The 11,453-nt window shown below is 41.8% G+C and overlaps 1 pseudogene; it reads left to right on the top strand.

Annotated features, from left to right (window-relative positions):
* Nucleotides 1-417: 417 nt before the first annotated feature.
* Nucleotides 418-555, top strand: LOC116514472 (annotated as a pseudogene).
* Nucleotides 556-11,453: the final 10,898 nt, after the last annotated feature.

Here is an 11,453-nt window from a genome sequence, read left to right as displayed (position 1 = left end):
TTGAGTCCTGAACAGAAAAGGTGATCACATGCTTCAATGTTGGTGGAGAAGAAGAGAAGGGCTGAGGAAGGGGCTTGCTAGGCTTTTTATAACCTGTTCAGTCCCACCTCTCTGTTTCTTGTTCCTGTGTAAGAAATGTATTCTGATTGGTTGTCAGACTCCCATGGGGCCATGCAGGGGCAACTCTCTGGGCTGTGTTTTGAATCCAGGTTTGGTTGAGTTCTCAGATGCCATATGGTCAGTTGGGGCCAATATTATCATGCTTTCCTATAGCTGAAGTGGAGAAGTCTTTATTATGTAAAGTGGACTAGCTTGGGCTTCTTAATGGCCCATTAACAAGGAAGCTACAGGCAGCTATTCTGTCTTTTAAAACATGTTTCTTTCTTTTCACATCCAGAGAAATATTCTGCCTTTTCAATATTTCCTAGGATATTCCATTTTTCTGGAAGAGGGCTGGGTGATAACTTCCTACAGAACCATGCAATTTCCCCAAATGTGGAAAAACTTGAGTACATAATTTGTGGTAATGGAGGACTGTGTTCTTGCCTTCTCCTGAAAAAAGAAAATAAAAATGGTTCGTGGAGGGAGTTATATAACATGCTATCTCAAGTTTGCCTATCTCCCTTTGCATTAAAGCAATTGATGCCATATATATGTTGTTCTCTGTATCAAGCCTAGTACTCTGAATTAATGACCTCTGTGCTAGTCAATCATTTAGTTGGTCAGAAAAAGCAAAATTTCTTCTTGTTAGTGGAGCCATCTTCAGAAACATGCAAGAGGGCTGCCAAGGTTTGTGGGATTGTAATAGCCACAAGAAAGTTCCAGGTTTAATACTGGAAATCATTAATTTATTCATTTTCTAAGTCTATTCATTTTACACATTGTTTGGCTCTTATTCTATTAACTTCTTGTTTGGTATTATACAATTGTGATTTTATTGATTTTAACTGTAAATTAATCACAACTATAGGACAGTAGTTAGCCTCAGTGAAATGGTGCCAACAAGATCACACTAGAACTAATAAGAAAAGGATGGTGGAGAAAGACATATTGTCTTGTCCTAAGCAAAATGTAAGGCTGCTACTATATAGTTATGTCTGACAGCCTCTAGTGCCCAGGACCCTACGAAGTCCTAATGCTCCTTGAAACCAGCATGAATCGGCTCCACTTATGCTTAATTACTGGACCTATTCCTGTGTTACAAGAATAATCTTGTATCATGTTGTTGATTCATCGACCAGAGGCAATTGCAAGACAGTAGCTAAGGTCAAAAATCATTAAATTGTAAAATGTTTCTCCCTGTGCCCCTTCCTCATCAGAGAGAAGAGACAAGTACAACTCCACACCTTTGTTATTACAAGTGCTTTAGTATTCTAATGTCAGGTCCCAAAACTGTTCAATCCAGTAACACAAAAATGTAAAAAAAAATGACCTGGATCGCTGAAATCTGAGGATCTATTGCTAAGACGATGTGTGCATATTAGTTTTCCTAGAGGCAGTAAAGTTAATTAATCTGTCTCTCAGGTAATGAAAGAGTAATTATCATAGTCCTGAGCATGCCACGTGTATCCAACCCTGTTCAATACTTTTCTGCAACTGTACTTCACCTCACTTTTCTATCAGGAACATTGCCAGTTATTTATTCTGGATTTGCAGATGGTGCAGCCTATATTATACAATATTTTTGGTTTGGTTTGGTTTGGTTTGGTTTGGTTTGGTTTGGTTTGGTTTTATTGGATTTATATGCCGCCCTTCTCCCAAAGGACTCAGGCCAGCGTACAACATAAAAACACACATGACAAAAGTTTTAAAAAGATTAAATAGGAAATCCAATAACTTTCAATTGACAATTTACATCAAATTTAGGATTAAATTAAAATTGACCATTTAATTCTATTCTATTTTATTCTATTCTATTCAGGCCAGGCCAGCTTGCTGAAAAAGCCAAATTTTTAATTTTATATGCTAGCAAAATAGTGCTTAGAATCATCCAACATAGGTTAGAGGAGGAAATGGGAATAGAGATGCCAGATGTTCAAGTTGGCTTTAGAAAAGCCTAAGGAACACTTTATGCATGGGGGATAATTGAAAAAGCCAAAGGATGCCAAAAAGAAGTCACCATGGGTTCCATTAATCATAGAAAGGCCCTTGATTGTGCCCGTCACAGAAAAATGGGAATCCCAGAACATCTCATTGTTTTCATGAGAAATGTATATATAGGTCAAGAAATTAGAATTCGGGGAAAACATGGTGAAATAGACTGGCTCCAGATTGGCAAAGAGGTGTGATAAGGCTGCAGACCTGCCATTATTTATTCAATCTCTATAATGATTATATATTAAGGAAAGCTGGATTGGAGGAGATGAGAAGAAAATTGGAGGAAGAAACATCAATAATCTGTGCTGTGCTGATGGTCCTGCCTTGATAGCCAAAAATTCAAAGGAACTGCAAGCTCTAGTAATAAAAATCAAGAAGCAAAGTGAAATAAATGGGATTTAAATTCAATATAAAGAAGACCAAGCTAATGGCAACAGGTAGAAGAACTAGTATTAGTATTGATAATGAAGATGCCAATGTGGTGTGTAGCCCAAAAGTGCTCTTCCAGGAGGCAACTGGACTTTCTTGTTTTTTGTTTGAAGATCTTTCACTTCTCATCCAAGAAGCTTCTTCAGTTCTGACTGGATGGTAGGGAAGAAGCTTCTTGGATGAGAAATGAAACGTCTTTAAAGAAAAAACAAGCAAGTCCAGTTGCCTCCTGGAAAAGCACTTTTGGGATAACCATGACCAGGATGACTGAGAATTGCTAGAGGCATGTGGTGCATAGCTTCTGCCTTTTAAAACCAACCACCAATAGGAAAAGAACAAACAGCCAAGAAATACACCACAGATTAGCACTTTGGTAAAGCAGTCATGAAGGCTTGGAAAAGACATTCAAATGTTGTGATATGTCTATACTTACAAAGATCAGAATTGGGCAAACTGTGGTGTTCCCTGAGATGCTCTATAGAAATGAATAAAGAAATAGGATAGGAACAATATTGACATTTTGAACTTTGGGATTGGAGAAGACTCCTGAGAATACAGTTGGACAGTCAAGAAAACAAACAAATGGATCATCAAACAAATCAACTCAGAGTTCTTAGACACATTATACAAGCACTTAACTCTCTGGGGAAGGCTCTAACGCTGGGAATGGGGAAAGGAAAGAGAAGAGAACGACCAGCAGCAAGCTGGACAGAGGTATTAGGTACACTGTTAGGAAGACCTAAAATCAGGGGTGAAATCCAGCAGATTCCAACGGGTTCTGGAGAACCAGTAGCGGACATTTTGAGTAGTTTAGAGAACAGGCAAATAACACCTCTGGCTAGCCCCAGGAGTGGGAAGGGAATGCGGATTTTACAGTATCCTTCCCCCAGGAGTGGGGAGGAAATGGGGATTTTGAAGTATCCTTCCCCCAGGAGTGGGGAGGGAATGGGGATTTTGCAATATCCTTCCCCCAGGAGTGGGGAGGAAATGGGGATTTTGAAGTATCCTTCCCCCAGGAGTACGGAGGGAATGGGGATTTTGCAGTATCCTTCCCCCAGGAGTAGGGAGGGAATGGGGATTTTGCAGTATCCTTCCCCCAGGAGTAGGGAGGGAATGGGGATTTTGAAGTATCCTTCCCCCAGGAGTGGGGAGGAAATGGGGATTTTGCAGTATCCTTCCCCCAGGAGTGGGGAGGGAATGGAGATTTTGCAATATCCTTCCCCCAGGAGTGGGGAGGGAATGGGGATTTTGCAATATCCTTCCCCCAGGAGTGGGGAGGGAATGGGGATTTTGCAGTATCCTTCCCCCAGGAGTAGGGAGGGAATGGGGATTTTGAAGTATCCTTCCCCCAGGAGTGGGGAGGAAATGGGGATTTTGCAGTATCCTTCCCCCAGGAGTGGGGAGGAAATAGGGATTTTGCAATATCCTTCCCCCAGGAGTGGGGAGGGAATGGGGATTTTGCAATATCCTTCCCCCAGGAGTTTGTTTGTTTGTTTGTTTATTAACATTTGTAGGCCGCCCTTTTCCCTGAGGGGACTCAGGGCGGCTCACATAAAATCAGGGAGGGGGAATACAAACAATGACGTAGACACATATAATAAAAGTAATAAGCAACATACATTCATCATTCGGGAGGGGCGGCTATCCTTGTCCCCAGGCCTGACGGGCTAGCCAGTTCTTAAGGGCTGTGCGGAAGGCCTGGACGGTGGTGAGGGTACGAATCTCCACGGGGAGTTCGTTCCAAAGGGTCGGGGCTACTACTGAGAAGGCCCTCCTCCTTGTAGTTGCCAGCCGGCACTGGCTGGCCGATGGAATGCGGAGGAGGCCCAATCTGTGAGATCTAATTGGTCGCAGGGAGGTAATTGGCAGATTGGTAATTCAGGAGTGGGGAGGGAATGGGGATTTTGCAGTATCCTTCCCCCAGGAGTGGGGAGGAAATGGGGATTTTGCAATATCCTTCCCCCAGGAGTACAGAGGGAATGGGGATTTTGCAGTATCCTTCCCCCAGGAGTGGGGAGGGAATGGGGATTTTGCAATATCCTTCCCCCAGGAGTGGGGATTTTGCAGTATCCTTTCCCCAGGAGTGGGGAAGGAATGGGGATTTTGCAGTATCCTTCCCCTGCCTTGCCCACCAAACCACACCCACAGAACCGGTAGTAAAAAAAATTGAATTTCACCATTGTCTAAAAGACCAGATTATGGACAGGTCATTATGAAGAGAATCTATCTAAATGGATGCTAAGAATTAACAATGACTTGATGGCACATAATCAATTTATCAAAGCTGGAGATATTCACCTGCCCCATTTTTTTTAATAGGGATAGGCAGAATGCCTCCAAGAAAATTTCGCTTTGGTGGGACAAACAAGTCTTAAGTAGGCGACTAGCTGAGACAACAAAGACAGTATTATTATGATATATTCACTTATTTCTTTTGAATTGCCAATCTAACGCTCCTTTATATTATTGGAGGATGTACAGAATATGCACAATAGGAGAAAAAAGCTTCACTCTGGGCACACAGCAGTAGGTACCAGGTGCTGTGCCTTGTATTTTGGCAGGAGCCAGCACAGGCGATACTAGCTGGTGCGTTGCTCTCTGCTGTGTTTAATTTACTAAGCAGGGAAGTTTTACTGATGCAGATGATAAGTGCCCACCTATTCTTCTAGGCCAGGGAAGATGTAATAACAGTAACAATTCCTGCTCTTCACCCCTGGAAATATGAATATACTTCCTACTCTTAGTAACTTTGCATTTTCAAATGCTTGTCAGGACGCAAGGATACATGGGTGCATTCCTACAAGGGGAAGAGGCGGACTGATGGAGGGAAAGAAAATATTCTAGTCACCCATGTTAATTTCAAAGTCATTTTTTTCATCCTGGCTTTCATTGTGGATAAATTCTGAACGAATTTGAATGAGTCTGAAACTGAACTGCTGAATATCTGATTTGCAGTTTCTGGTTCTCTGGGAAGAAATTGGCAAAAATTAATGGCCCACCTTCAGTCCATATCATTCTGCTAGTTGTTAAACAATAAACACTCTTAAGCACAGCTCCCAAACAACAGCAGTCAGACAGGCACCTTCTGTGCTCCAAAACCAGGCTAAGTTTATAAAGTGGGAGGCGGGCTGAGTAAAGAGAGCCCAGCTCCCTCCTTTGGCCAGGATTTGCAGAATTACCATCTAACCCTGCAATTGAAGCTTTGTGCCTCCAAAAAGGCAGAAACACCTGCTAGTGCTACCCCCTCAAATATACATCCCTGGGTGTAATTTAGGATGGCACCCACCATTTAACAGATGATGGTAAACAGGGAAAAAGTTGTATCTAAAATAATGATAAATGGGTACATGTTTTTCTGCTATGTACCTCATTGTTCACACTTTTGAAGGGGTGGCACTTTATGAACATCCAGCTAGTCATGGGATACGAAACTTGGCACAACTTGAAACACACAGCACCTGGCCCCTCTAGCTCCCTTGGCAGGGCCCAACGCACACTACCTGTGTCTTTGTTGCACTTGCAACGTAGGGAGCCTTGCTGTTGCTGGGATTGATTTTCCCATTACCTTTTAATGTTGCATATTAAAGGTGTAGAGATTCACTCGGTTACTCTCCTGCTTTATTAGTTTCCGGCAGGGCTGATGTGACATTGCTGCAACTTTCTAGGGCTCTGGACCTGGGCTGGAAGGGCAGGGGGGAGAGCCCTCTGCTAAGTAATGAAAGCATCTATGCATGGCTGCACTCAGAGGCACACAGACCAGGATGCTGGGACAAATAGGTTGAACACTGGGGCCACCACAAGAAAAATGTTGCAGCAGATGCTGCTGAATTTTCACAAAGCAGGAAGTGGAGGATTCAAAGCACAACATGAGCAGGTGTGTATGCCTGTAACCTCTCCACCCCCATAATCACATCTTTCTTTCTTTTCAATCTCCTTTTGAAATTATTTTAGCCATTAATGACTGAAAATAACTAGCTTCAGGAGAGAAAAAGCAATTTAAGGAAAAAGGCCCAGCTAGAACGCATACCTGCCCACCCATTCTCTGCTTTAAATCTCTCCCTTCCCACTTGTCCTTTTGCATAACCCTGTAGAGGACCAAATTAAATGGGATAAGGGTACTCATCTGCTTTAAAATTTATATAACTACTCCATTTGTGTTTATTTCTATGTTTTTCTATCTGCAACAACTTTTGCTTCAATACAATATTAGGTGTGTGTACGGGTGGGGATGGGGAATGAAGATTGCCTGCAACAACTAAGGAAACAGTGGTCGTATATATGCCTGACACTTTTATCCAATTAAGCCAAGAAATAAAAGAGGGACATCTCTAAATCCAAACTTTAGTCAATGTGAATGGATCCATTAAGACAGGCTAAAGTGGAATAAACAACGATAACCACAACAACAAAAGTGGGGGGCAGAATAGTTAAAAGCAGCATTACAGTACTACACATTTACACCAGTACTGTACCCTCTTCCTAAGAGTAATGACAGGGTGCATACAGCATTCTGTTAGCCTTCGGCATTTATGTCGGCCACATGACTACAGAGATGTCTTCGGACAGCGCTGGCTCTTCGGCTTTGAAGCACCACCCCCTAGAGTCGGGAAAGATTAGCACATATGTGCAAGGGAAAACTTTATGCGTAATGTGGATTGTTTCCTTCAAGACCACCAGAACACGTTTAGGGGCACTCGCAGAATAGGTTGGGATATTGTAGCTCCATAGGGAATATTTATTTGTTAATCTAAAGGATATGGAACAGAGAAGATTACCTGATCATCTCCTATGAAAATTCTAAAATTATGGTTAGTATATAATTGCCTGCTGAACCTGCAACTGTTGGATGCTGCAAAGGAAATAAGAAAATGTATTTTTTTAAAAAAAGGCAGAAACAGTCAATGAAGTAACTGTCCATGGCTGCTATCTTCTAAGCACACTTTGTGTGGGAGTACATTATAATGAGATCAATAGAATATGCCACTTGGTGTGCATTTTTCAAACAATTCTCACTTTCTCAAGGATCTTAATCCAAGCTTCTTGAAGCATGCATCTCTTGTATTTTGCTTTGTGCTTGTCTGGTGCTCATGCATGTGTGTGCACAAAGGATGAATTCTGCTGAGGAACCAACTTTAGACCGTATCTTTGCAGAAACTGTAAGCAAGTGGTTGCCCTGTTGATTTATTATAAAGATTCTGACACTTTAAGGTTAGCAAAGACTTTGGAATAAGACAGGGGCTGGAAATTCCTCTGCCATGCACTATCCTACCAGCCAGTAGTTTTTAATGAACAACCAATTCTCAACTTACTATTAAAGGAGAATAGGATCAGAGAGGTTTAAAATATGTGAGGTGAGATTGGGTTCTGTCCCGTTGTCCATTCTTACCACCAGGTCATATCATGTGAGGAACCGAAGTACAATAATAACCAATGATGCTATTGATTATGAACAGAATTATCTTTCTATCATGAATAAGAAGACAGACAGCCCTCAAGCACGTGGAATTAAAGGGCAAAGCAGGTGCTTATTTCCAAACAAAAGGAGGGCCTGATAGCACCCATTTCATAAGCCTCAAATTCAAGCTAAAGAAAAATCTGCAAAACAGCTTAATTTGAAAAGATTTCTGCAATAATTGTAGACTTCCAGCAAAGGATAGAAAGAAAAAGGGTGGTCACACGTATTTCAATCACAGCCTCTCCTACTCCTTATTATGGCCCCACAACATCCCATCCCAGCTCCCCATGGAAGGTTAAATATAAATTTAGGGCAAAGGCATCTCCTGGGACAAATATTTACCAAAATAAAGTGTTGGGAAAACCAAAAATGCAAGATCTTTTCTTGCCCAGTTCCCTTGGACACCCACTTTTTTTTCCTTACTGGAGAATCTTGTGACCTTAAACAGCACATGCCTAGAGAGTTGTAAGTGTGTTCCTGGTCTAGCAAGATCTGTCTCCTCTCTCTTCCCCACACATCAGCCAGAAGTACTGCAAGATGAGTAGTGGAACATGAATCGTGGGTAAGAACCCCTCTGCACAGGTAATCAATAGAGGGAGCCCCAATCACTCCAAGAGGGATTATTATTTTCTTATGCATGTGTGCATGGGAGATTTATCGCTGAGGCTGCTACGGCAAAATCAATTATTCATGTTATAAATTAGAAAATGATTTATGGAGGTTAAGGGAGTGGTTGGAAGCCTGGTCTTGTGCAAGATGCATGAAGTTTAGACACATTTGTGCTTCCATGCTCCTTCTGCTAGGAATTGTCCCCTGTCCTTTGCTTCATGCATGGCCTCTAACCTCTGGCCATTATGCCAGGAATAAACCCTTCCTGTCATTAAAAAGCAATAGCAATAGCAATAGCAATAGCAGTAGACTTATATACCGCTTCATAGGGCTTTCAGCCCTCTCTAAGCGGTTTACAGAGAGTCAGCATATTGCCCCCAATAATCTGGGTCCTCATTTTACCCACCTCGGAAGGATGGAAGGCTGAGTCAACCCTGAGCCGGTGGGATTTGAACCCCTGAACTGCTGATCTAGCAGTAGCCTGCAGTGCTGCATTTAACCACTGCGCCACCTCGGCTCTAGATGAAGTTGCCATTCCTTTTCTCTGTGAGACCTCATAATGGATGTCAGAGTTAGAAGAAATCTTATCTTAGTGGGACAGCATTCAAACAATATTTGTTTAAATCAGGTTGTATCACCTCTTCGTGTGATGTTAGCATAGTTTGGATGGTATGTATGCAGGTTATCAGAGAAGTGAAAGGGCTGGTCTTAAATGGATAATTAGTTTAATGGGCCTTCACATTTAAATCTGACTTGCCGTGTTTGAAGGTAGAAACATCAAAGAACGTATCCAGTGAGTTGAGGCAAAAGAGGCTTTCTTCTAACATCAGCATTGTCTCACATGTGAACAGAAATTTCAGCAGCGACTTCTGGTGGATTCCTTCATTTGGTCCTGTAGGGAAACACCACTTTTTCAATCATACTACCTTATCAAGATTGCCTGACTTCCTCTTCTATAATCACTTCTGTCCAGAATTGTTACTGTAGTTCTTACATTAGGAATATTGTGGAAGACTGCTGGGAAAAAAGTTAAAATTTTTGGTATTGATAGAGCCACACATCAACATTTTTGAAAGCAAATACCTGAGCAGGGCAGCGATGCGACAAAAGTGGATGTAAGTAGACAATGATTGAAGTTTTTTTCCCCCCTCTCTCCTTATAGTTGTGGGAGGGGGAATTTGGGAATTTTAACAATGTTATTTCTAAAACATTTCTACAGTATTTTATTTATTAATTTGTATCCCACCTTTATTATTTTTTTACAAACAGCCCAAGGTAGCTAATGTATCAAACACATCTTTCTCCTCCTATTTTCCCCATCCCCACAGCAACCTTGTGATGTGGATTGACCCAAAGTCACCCAGCTGGCTTTCGTGACTACGGCGGGACTTGAACACATGTCTCCTGCTTTCTAATCTGCTGCCTTAACCACTAGACCAAACTGCTTCCTTTAAGTCTTCTTTTAGGATTTGCTTTATGGCAGGAAACCGTGTTCTTGATTTTTAGCAATTGCCATTGCAAGTGGCTACAAAAGTGCAAGGGAAAAAAAGGATTTTGCAGCTGTAGGCCATCATTAGGCCTGCTCTAACACCAATATTGTATGTAGGGAGAGAACTTGATAAGTTGAAAAGAGGGAATATTAGGGTTTACTCTTAGCATCACCCTATTGCTATGCAGGACAACCTGGCGTGTTGGAGAAAAGCTTGAATTAATATTTACCAGAGCTCTCAAAGCCCTCAAAAGACCCGGGCAATTCAGCCTACACTGTGGGGTCTCCTGTCAGTCCAACTATGGACATTATTCTGATTTTAGCTGCTGTTTCCATAGCAGCAGTAGCAGAATAACTGTTTACTACCAAGTTTCTAATGCAGATTCTCCCCTCCCCTCCCTCACATTTCTGAATACCACTGTAGCATCCTGAGTGCTGAACAGCTAGAGAGGGGGGCAATTATACTGCTATTCAATCCTTCTTCAATCTACACAGGCCATTGTCCTCCTTCCATGATCCATGCACACTCACTGGAAACCTTTTGCTTCTAAAGAATTTCAAGGAAACTTAAAAATTCATTGGCATCCAGGCACAAAGGAGGGTGAGGAGCCTGAAGCATGAGAATTTTTTAAATAAAATGACCGCTTGGGTAAAGGATGATGCCGTAAATCTGACCACTTTTGGTACTTGATAGGAAAGGCCTATTAAGCAGAAGACACTGCAGAAGGGAAGGTTGATGCCAGTTTCAACTCTTTTTCTATCCTCATGGATCCTGGAGAAAACTCTGCTTGGATTTATGTAGCTATTTCAGCCCAGCAACAGAATCTCCTGCGGCAAGTAAGGTCTTGAATGAGGAAGGGGGAATGATATTCCCCATTCTATCAGCAGAGTTGCCAAATCCATCCACTAAGAAGACACCTATCCTTTTAGGAGTTGCACAGAAGTGAGAATTCGGTCTAATATAGCTTCCCTATCAGTGGACTGTCATCATGTTTCCGAGACAAGGACTTTCCTTTTTTTAAAGGCAAAAACTGATCCTAATATGCTTCCTCGGATTCAATGATTTCAAATATATTTCTATAAAACAGCCATCCAATTGTTCCAACTGCTTCTCCCAGAATCCCCAGCTGGATGCAGTCAAGAACATTTGGAGAGCATTAGACTGGAAAAGTATGCAACAAAGCATATTTAAAATAATAGTTTAGGAGACCTCTTGGCTTCTGCTCTTAGCAATCTAGTTTTCTGCCCCTGGAAATCTAGAGCTTATGCACTGGAGACAAATTCTTTGTGTGTCCAATTACACATCCAATAACAAAATCCTATTCTATTCTGTTCTGTTCTGTTCTATTCTATTCTATTCTTTCCTATTCCTAT

The sequence above is a fragment of the Thamnophis elegans genome, chromosome 10 (genome assembly GCF_009769535.1).
Source record: "Thamnophis elegans isolate rThaEle1 chromosome 10, rThaEle1.pri, whole genome shotgun sequence".
In the NCBI taxonomy this organism is placed as follows: domain Eukaryota; kingdom Metazoa; phylum Chordata; class Lepidosauria; order Squamata; family Colubridae; genus Thamnophis; species Thamnophis elegans.
The sequence above is the reverse complement of the archived record's forward strand: the minus strand, read 5'-3'. Positions and strand labels throughout refer to the sequence as shown.